The sequence below is a fragment of the Dermacentor silvarum genome, chromosome 11, assembly GCF_013339745.2.
Source record: "Dermacentor silvarum isolate Dsil-2018 chromosome 11, BIME_Dsil_1.4, whole genome shotgun sequence".
NCBI classification, from domain to species: Eukaryota; Metazoa; Arthropoda; class Arachnida; order Ixodida; family Ixodidae; genus Dermacentor; species Dermacentor silvarum.
Genome location: NC_051164.1, coordinates 103,999,741 through 104,009,978, shown reverse-complemented (window position 1 = coordinate 104,009,978; position 10,238 = coordinate 103,999,741).

Here is a 10,238-nt window from a genome sequence, read left to right as displayed (position 1 = left end):
CTGTGATTATTTCTTGCATTCCGACTAATTAGATAATTAGGCTTAATTAGTTATTCAACTTCTCAATTATTATAATTAGATGAAAAATGTCAATGAAAAAATTGTAGAGCAACATGAAAAACTCCCAATACAGATTTCTGTTGCTCAATACCTGCTACATAAAGGTGATTTTCCGAGCGTGACAAAAGGCCCGCGAATACACGCAAAATTGCCACGCGACTGGGCGCTCGGGGCACTTAGCGTGTATTCGCGGGCCACGCTCGTAGAACACTTTTATGCTGCACGTATTGAGCAACAGAAAGCTGTATCGGACGATTAAACAGCTCCGCTGTTTAAGCCGGCTGTTAGTCTGTCCGTCGCGTACAAAAAATATGGGCCGATCCTGGCGGTAGTTAGTGCAAAAAGGGTCCAAGCGCAATGGCACATACCCCTGTGAACTAGCGAAGCTGAGCCTAGCTCAATAAGCATGGTTGGAACTACTTAACCCCACAAAGCCCAAACACCATTCCACATCAAAGACATTTAAAACAGCGTGTTTCTTGCCATGGAGATATGTTTATTGGTACAAGGAAAACAATGAAATGTTATTGAGTAAACAATAATTATTACGATAATTACTCGATTTGTAATTTATTTGCTGTACTATCACGACTGTAAACGTCCTCCAGCACATCAAAAACCCTAGTACGGGCTCTAGTTTAGGTCATTAGCACATAAATTTGAACTTTTAGGCATCAGATTCAGCGTATCAAAAATGACAAGTTGGGCTTTGTGGGGTTAAGCTTAGTCAGTTATCGATAGCAAATCAATAGCTAATCAATCAATAAATTTCGGAAAATGCTGGGGATGACTTCTTAGTCATCCTAGCCCAAAATATAGCCATCCTAGCCTCGCCCAAATACATAGTCAATACCTTGCGATAGCCAATCAATAGCTAATCGATAATCGATCAATAATCAATAATTTACGCTAAATGCTGGGGCTGACTTCGTAGTGCTTAGCCTAGCCCAAATACATACAATACCTTGCGATAGCCAATCAATAGCTAATCGATAATCGATCAATAATCAATATTTTACGCTAAATGCTGGGGCTGACTTCGTAGTGCTTAGCCTAGCCCAAATACATAACCAATACCTTGCGATAGCCAATCAATAGCTAATCGATAATCGATCAATAATAAATAATTTCCGCTAAATGCTGGGGCTGACTTTGTAGTGCTTACCCTAGCCCAAATACATAACCAATACCTTGCGTTAGCCAATCAATAGCTAATCGATAATCGATCAATAATCAATAATTTCCGCTAAATGCTGGGGCTGACTTCGTAATGCTTAGCCTAGCCCAAATACATAGCCAATACCTTGCGATAGCCAATCAATAGCTAATCGATAATCGATCAATAATCAATAATTTCCGCTAAATGCTGGGGCTGACTTCGTAGTGCTTAGCCTAGCCCAAATACATAGCCAATACCATGCGATAGCCAATCAATAGCTAATCGATAATCGATCAATAATCAATAATTTCCGCTAAATGCTGGGGACTGACTTCGTAGTGCTTAGCCTAGCCCTAATACATAACCAATACCTTGCGATAGCCAATCAATAGCTAATCGATAATCAATCAATAATCAATAAATTTCGCAAAATGCTGGGGATGACTTGGCAGTGCTTAGCCTAGCCCAAATACGTGGCCAATAGCTTGCGATAGCCAATCAATAGCTAATCGATAATCGATTAATAACTTCCGGAAAATACTGGGGATGACTTGATAGTGCTTAGTCTAGCCCAAATGCGTGGCCAATGTCTTGCGATAGTCAATCGATGGCTAATCGATAACCGATAAATAATCAATACCGGAAAATGCTGGGGTTGACTTGGTAGTGCTTAGCCTAGCCCAAAAGCCAGGACTAGCTAGGTGCCCATCAGCTTCGCTATATTGAGCATTGCGCCTCCAATACAAGCTACGCAAATTTTTTTTATGTTGCTCTACAATTTTCTGATTGACACTTTTCATCAAATTAAAATAATTGAGAAGTTGATTAATTAAGAACAATTATGTAATTGTTCGAATTGTCGGAATGCAAAAATAATCTGAGTATCTCCAAGCGACGGCAAACGACATTACCTTGGTTCTGTCCAGCTACGTAGCCTTTGCATGTTTTTAAAGTTTGTATGAGCAGTGTCCCCGGTGAACTAAACGAGTCTTCTTGCTTATATTTCGTGCAAACAGGGGACACGTCATAGATGATGCATAGACAAAGCTCGAAGTCTGCGGGTTAATCGCGGCTTTTGCAGTAAAATACAAGCGCTTCAGAGCGCTATGAGTGTGTTTTAAGAATGGCGTATGATTTACCTGGCTGTATACTGGAAGAACTATATAACAGCCAGCGAGATCAAACTTGGTGAGAATATTTCTGAGGTTTATTTTTTCTTTCTTTTTTTTTCTCTCTCTCTTTAGAACCGCGGGCCTTAATGACACTTCTGAGCAGGTTGTGTGTGTGCTCATGTCTGTGGATGTGTTTGCCGTTTTTGTGCTTGTCTGATCGCATGTGCACATCATGTCTTTCACCCACACCTGGAGTAACATGCCAGGCCGTACGTCAGCCAGGCGAATATCTCGAGCTTTCATTAAAGACTGCATTTGTGCCTCCGGCTTAAGTTTCGTTTCTTCGTCGCTCCATGGAGAAAGTGAAGCTGATGGAGAGGAGTCAGGTGACCGACTACGGCTCGATTATGATGGTCGTCGCCAGCACATCATGGGCATGTCAAAAGCATGGCGTCCATGGCGTGTTTCTGGCTCTGCGATTGCTTCCGGTGCATGCAATTAGCAAACGCATAGCCTTTGAGACCTGTTTCTGTTACTCGGAGGCAACCATCGCAGGGGCGTCGATTTCGAGGCCACCTATTCTATAGAACGTTCCTTCTCTCAACACTCCATTCCTACTGAAGAAAGCGGATGGAAGCGCCGCCCTTCTACAGAAGTGCATGGTCACTGTTTTTTACTGATACTTCACCTCAATTCCTGGGATGGGTAGCGGCTTCCTCGGTCGAGAAGCGGTGCCGATGGTCAACTTGGTGGAGTAGAGAGAGCTTCGAGTCGAGGATAGTCTGGGAACACGGGGCAAACCTCCGTCGCAGGAAATTCGCGCTGTCACTTTTTTTTCTTTGGCAAGTTAAAGTCCTGAATTACATATCGGTTAATGTGGGCTCCTTCGATGCGTCTCATAGCATTACAGACTTTTCTACAAAAATTACTATATAGGGCACAGTCGATCGCCTCTACATCGAAATCGCCTGTATAACGAAATAATAATTCTGTCTCGGTTCTATTGTGAGCTGTGCTGGTGCGCGACCTTTAGAACTAAGTGACCTGTATAACGAATTATTTGGGAGGGCCGCCAAGCCCTTCGTCATGAAGGCGTTCGACTGTACTCCGGCACAAGTGTTTACGGGAGCTGCGAGAATATCGAAGTTCAATCGTAATGAGAATAATCTGTGGGATACCTGGTTTTGCATCAACTTCTACCTTTCTGGCTTCAAACTGCTTTGTGACTTCGGAAATTGATAATTTCCTTCAAAATATTGCGTTCTTAAATGCAACAATTCGCAATAATTATCAATGTGCGCATAAACTTATTGCATTCATGCGTTTAGAAAAATACAGTCTCATGGAAAGTTATAATAGCGCGTAGTAAATAACACCACGAGAACGTCTGCAGCCACGGGCACGGAGATTAGACAAATGCAAAGGTCGTGCATATTTCGCTTAAAATGTCCGAAAAAAAAAAGATTTTGCGCTTACCGCTGCACTGTTCTTGCTAAAATTTCGCAAAGAGATGGTATTTTGGAGTCAATGTACCACTTGGCACTGTTACTTGCCTGTTTCTGAGAGAAAAATGGCTGCTGCGAAGTCTGCGCTAGCGCTGTCTTCGCATCAGCCATTTTTTTTTCTCCCGAACGAAATCACTTTGTTATTGATTTCCTTTAAAACAGGCAAGTAACTGTGCCAAGTGTTACACTGAATGACGTAGACTCCAAAAATGCGATCTTTCTGTGAAATTTGAGCAAGAATAATGCAGCGGTAAGCGCAAAATCCGGCAGAGACACTTAATCCCTAGGTCAATCCCTAAATCCCTAAAGTCAAATAAAAAGTCAAGCTAAAGTGATAGAGCAATGCTCTAGAACGTCTAAGGCGTCAATATAATCGCAAACAGAGCTTTAGTAATCGAGAAATTGAGGTAAATGCAGGACATGATAAGAGACTCCCCAGGGACATTCCGGTACTTACCCTATGACGAAGGCACTCCTCAAAAAATTATGTCACTAGTACTCAACCACTCATATCAAAAAGATTGTTTCGTTGGATTAAAAGACGGAAGAAAATGCTACTTGTCTACTTCTATTAGATTCTTAGAAAAAATACCTTTCTTGGTTACACTTGATAACGACGCGGGCGATCAACAGGTTTCGTTTTTGCTCGACTCTGCGCCGCGCTCGCTTTCGAGTTTCAGAAGTTTCGTTATCGCGTAGTACTGCGCTGGCGTTGCTGGCTCGCTAAACTCGCACTTGAATTTGCTAGCAGCTTGAGCGTCGCGACGGCACGTCCAGACGGTGACCAGCTTCGTCACCCGACGTCGCATTGCTGGAGTCCTCGCTGCTTTCGCGCTCGGAAGAGCCGGTGTCGATCGCCGCCGCCGTAGTACGCAACGACGCCGGCAGCGCCAGCCCTCCGCAGCGTGTCACGCTCATCGGAGCTTAAATCGCTAAAATCGAGCCCAGCATCGCGAGCCAATGTGTTGTTGGCAGGGTCGTCAACTAGTTGGTCCATTGCGACGAGCGTCGACGATCACCGTGTTCACAATTCGGCGCGCGCTTTACCTTTCTCCTATGGTAACTAGCCACCATACTTCCGTTTTCGCACTGCCGTCGGCTCTGTCTTGGCTCTGTTTCTGGCCGCGAGTTCGCGCTTTCCAGAATGGAAAAAAAAAAAAAAAGCCGTAGCGCCGTCTGCGGGCGCCGTTTTACTCACCGACGGCGCAACGTTACTATAGGGCCATGACGTCACCTTCCTCGCTCGGGCGATTTGAATTGCGTTAGAGGTACGCGGACGCTTCACACGCAATTTTCTCCTCAAATATTTTCTTGGCACGAAAAAACCATATCGAGGTTACTGGTATGATATTTTAACAGTGCACGTTGAAATAATATTTGGCTTTAGTGTCCCTTTAAGGCTGCTTTGCTTACGTGTGGGAGTGCGAAAGCATTACACCGTCTGTAGATCTCGGAAGTTCGGAACGTCATGAAATGTGTTTAATCGGTACTGTGTATAGTGTCAAAATCGGTACAAAAAAAAAAAAAAAAAAAAAAAGCCGCCGTGGCGTCGGGAAAGCACGCTCGTCTCGCACCTCGGAAGCACGAGTTCGATTCCCACCCAGGCCTAAATGTAGCAAATTTTCTTTTCAGAGCCATTAATTGACTTTGTTTACAGGAACCTCCCTGCGAAATGTTACGTCAATCCAAGCATTTTTTTGATGCGTTCTTACTCTTTGCGACGTCGGCTATTTTTGGTACCATCTTTCGGTCACGCCCGGACGAATTTTCGCGTAATGGGGCATATAATGCTTTCACACTAAAATCTTTTTTTCGACCACATCAAGCAAAATATGCAGGTCCCCTGTGTATCCACGCACGAACCATCATTTCCATGGCAGCTGTATGATTGCAACGCCAGGGTTCCCTACAGTTATTTTTTGCAGATAACTCTATGCTTTGTGCAATGTCACATGATACCCCTGTCACACGGCACGTGTAATGTCATTCGCAGCGAATGAGATTACGTGTTAATGCCATTTTTGTTGCTTCTACACGGGCATAGTGAATTATACAAGACGTGAGGGCGCTGCGAGTGCCCTGTGCCTAGGGAGCCTACATGCAAGCGCTGTTTTGCAAACGGCGTTGCAAACGGCGACATGCAAACGGCGTTGCATGTAGGCTCCCTACCTGTGCCGAACCATACAGCAGCATACGCGGCGTCCGTTACGCTTCGTCTCACTCTTACCTGTCGCAAACATTCCCGGATATCCCCGGACAAGCGTCAAAGCATTGGCGAGGTTGTAATCCTGAAGTCCCCCACAGTGGCAGCAAGGGAAGCTTCCTTTGAGAAACCGCAGTAGAAGGCGAGAAGTCGCTCGCACTCGTTCCTTGCATTGCAGCAAACCTTAAAGGTGTTCTCTGCCGGTTAAGTGACGTCATAGACGCAGCAAGAGCTACGCCGCACGGTTGTCATACTCGCACACTGCGTATGAGAGGCGCTACATAGTTGAGGTACACAGTGCTAGAATATGCTGTAGTTGAGGTGGAGACAGGCGATAACATCCCAAATGAGGCGGATGTATACAGGAAATACGAATGATGAAGCGCGCATAGTGCGTCCATGGGGAACGCTGCAGCTGACGTGCGAACGCCTTGTGCAGCGTCCATTATGCGTAATACCAGGGTCCTTCTACACTCTATTGATAGACCCTGGTAATGCGAACGCTTGATGCGTACGCACCTTACATTTCGTCGCCAGTGGATCCCGTCGCCCGCTGTCCCGCATGAAACTTTAGTCCATCAGCAACAACACATGTTTTGGAGTTGACATTTGACTATCCACTTCTTGAACGTTTTGAATTCAGTAGAACAAAACCGCCTCTTTTCGTGCGTCCAAGCCCCTGCGTGGAGCGTTCCCCTTGTCTTGGAAACAGACAGAGATAGAAAACTTCGCATATGTATGCCAGTTTCAGCAGCTCATGCACACAAGACGGCGAAGCTGTATAAAAGGCGTTCTCACCCTCCGGAAGCCATTGAAGTTTGTTTAGCCGCTGCCCGATTGTACAACACAGCCGCGCCCGAACGTTCTTGCTCCGTTCGAGCACAGCCCGTGCTGATCACCGACGCTGGCGTCCGCGGCTGTGCGTTCTCACCGATGCATGGGCGCCGACGCAAACTGTGTTGCTGGATATATGACATTTGATGCCACCCGATGACGCCGCACGACACCGTTGGCCTTCGCCGCCGTCGTACGAGAACCATTTGCGGAACTATGTTTATGCATATTCGCTACAAAATTGGCTGTTTCGCCCGTATAGCACGAAGCGTTGACAGCGATAACAAGGCTTAGCGTCGCGTTCGAACTCCTCGGACGCTTTTATAAAGCGACGCAGGGGCGGCACATTGGCGCTAGGTAGCATGCGAGGCAACTACTGCTGCGCAGTTGCCTCGACGTCCTGGCAGTTAACATGGCGTCCCACAGCCCTGGCGTAGGGTGTCTCGATGTCCTCCTCGCCCGCCGCTCCGTACTGGGTGGAGACAACCACCGCCATTCTCACGCCCGCTCCGAGAGACGCCATCGAAACGCGGCAAGCGTTCACGTCTCGACACGCGAGTTAGGCCTGGCAATGGCGGTTTTGGCGGCGAGAGCCCCGTCAAAGAATAAATGTCTCCACCCGTACGGAGCGGAGGCGAGTGAGCGCATCGAGGCACCTCACCCTGGCGTAAGCTCCCTAGAAATAAAGTTATTTTATTTAGGGACTTTACCCTGGCATAGAGTTACTCTATATGCTCCCTACGGTACTCGGGAAAGAGGCTCCGGTGCCGGCTCCGAGTAACACAATGGGGTATTTAGGGGCGAAGCTCCTTAGGGTGTGGGTCGTTCCCTCCTCTGTAGTAGTAGTAGTAGTAGTAGTAGTAGTAGTAGTAGTAGTATGTAGCCACCTGTAGTTTTATGAAGTGTTCACTAGATGGCGTTCCGGTTCCGCTTCCGGTTCCACTTTGCGCGCGTTCGGTGCGAACGCGGGCAAAACGCCGACGGCGTCGACAACAGTTCTGCGCGTTGCTGGTGCTGCTGCATGTCCAAGTTTATACAGCTGATAAAACTACCTTGAGTCGACCCCATGGCTGCTTCGCATACTACTCAGGGTTCCCCTACGGGAAGATGGTGTAATTTTCTCTCTCGTTCCCAACGCGCGCTCTCTTTATCTCTCGTCCGTAGCTGTGGTTTACCCGAAGGATCTCCCAGTGCTTGGCCCACTCATCATCATTGACTTCGGAGATATGCTGTGATTTTTTAAACGCTTAGCGATAGTTAGACTGCCCGGCTCTGAAAGAACTGGCTCGGCGTTTACGTGTGACGGCGCTCCTAGCGCGTTCCTCACGCTTTTGTACGACGTTCCCGGACATTAGAGTTTTAGAATAGTTTGGGGCCCCAAAGAGGAGGAGGAGGAAAAACACTTGAGGAAAAAAAAAGCTGTCGCAGTTTCACCTGAAAGGCGAAGCATCAATTGCGATAGCAAACTTGTAGCGAGCTATACGGAGTAATGATATTAGCTTTATCAGCTGTATAAACTTGGACATGCAGCAGCATCGGCAACACGCAGAACTGTTGTCGACGCCATCGGCGTTTTGCCCGCGTTCGCTCAAAATGCGTGCGGCGTTGGTGACTGTTGCCGGAGCCTCTGATATAAATAGGCACTTGGTGCCGCAGCTAAACGTCGCCTCCCTTCCCTCCCCCTCCCCCACGGCCTCTCGCGCGTCGGAAGAAGGCGCGTTTGCTCTACATATATGGTGATTGTAAAGGAGAAAAGAGACGCCTACTTCTGCAGCCCTTAAGCGAGCACGGCGCAGAACGCGCGTTTGTTCTCCGCCGTGCGTTCACTCCCCGTGAAAGCGCGCGCCTTACGCGCCCTTTCACTCGCACATACAGCGCTCGGCGCGCGGCGACGATTTCATCTCCAAATGACGTCATACGGAACCTCACGGCGACGGCGACGCCGACGGCAGAAATCTGCTTTTGAGTGTCCATATAATTGCTATCGCAATAAAAAGACAGGGAGCACGGCGCAGAACGCGCGTTTGCTCTCGGACGTGCGTTTGCTCCCTGTGAAAGCGCGCGTCCCTCGCGCCCTTTCACTCGCACATACAGCGTCCGGAGCGCGGCGACGATTTCATCGCCGTTGACGTCATACGGAACCTCACGGCGACGGCAGAAATCCGCTTTGGAGTGTCCATATAATTGCTATCGCAATAAAAAAAACAAGCAGGCGTCTTCCTGCTTGTGCTGGGAGGTGCCCTCAGGCCCCAAAGAGCTTTGCGGGTGTTAGCGTTGGGGATTGGAGGAGCGAATAGTTTTAGAATAGGGCTTTGCGTTTGCGAATAGCGGCTTGCGCTTGCAGCGCCACTATGGTGTCAAAGAAAAACTATTATAAATATTAAAATAATCTATACCATTTTATGATAAGAAGAGTAATTTTGACTTTCGTGGTGTTGCATTTACTTACAATTGAGAGGTTATTCTATTAGCAGCAAACGATTTGTTGCGCTTAATTTTATATAACCAACTTTACGTCCCTTCAACAGCCAAGCTAATCCACGTTAGGCCTGCGAGCTATGAAATCGACAATCGAATTCGGAATCAGCGGCGTCTAATGAATCAATCTTCATTACACACGTTAGTTGAGAGAAAGCGATAACCGCAGTCACTTCTCCTAGCTTACGAACTTCACGCGTTACTACGAATCAAGCCCAGTTTCGTACTCTGAGAGCCGTCACTTCGATGGGTGCCGCCATGTTTGTTGACGCAATGCTTTTGGGACAGCTTTTGGGGCTCCCGCTAAATCGCTGAAATAGCGTGCCCAACGTAAAACCTAAACGCAGATTGAGTCTCGCGCATGCGCAGTGGTGTCGACGCTATTTCTTTGGGGCCCCTATTCTAAAACTCTCTAATAGTACTTGACACAGGGGTATTTTGTAAGAGTCCACAAAACGGCGTTGCATGCAGGCTCCCTAGTGATCACCTATAGCGCCAGCGCCGCGGTGCGTCCGCTGCGGGCGCTATATGAAGTGCTCCCATAGCGCTACGTGGGGGTTTCGTACCCATGGTTTGGCCTGGGTTGGACTGCGGTCTGTCGTTCGGTCGCTGTTCTGGCTCTCGCCAAGTAAATTCAACTTAAAAAGAATCCTTTTCTTAACGATGGTTGAACGCGAAGCTTTCGCCCATGCAAACTGAATCAAAGTCTAAAGCCAACGACCACGCAATTAACCCAAGGAATACTGAGCGACCCGATGCGATGCATATGTGATTTGAATCAACTTAAAAGAATCCTTTTCTTAACGATGGTTGAACGCGAAGCTTTCGCCCATGCAAATGAATCAAAGTCTAAAGCCAACGACCACGCAATAACCAAGGAATACTGA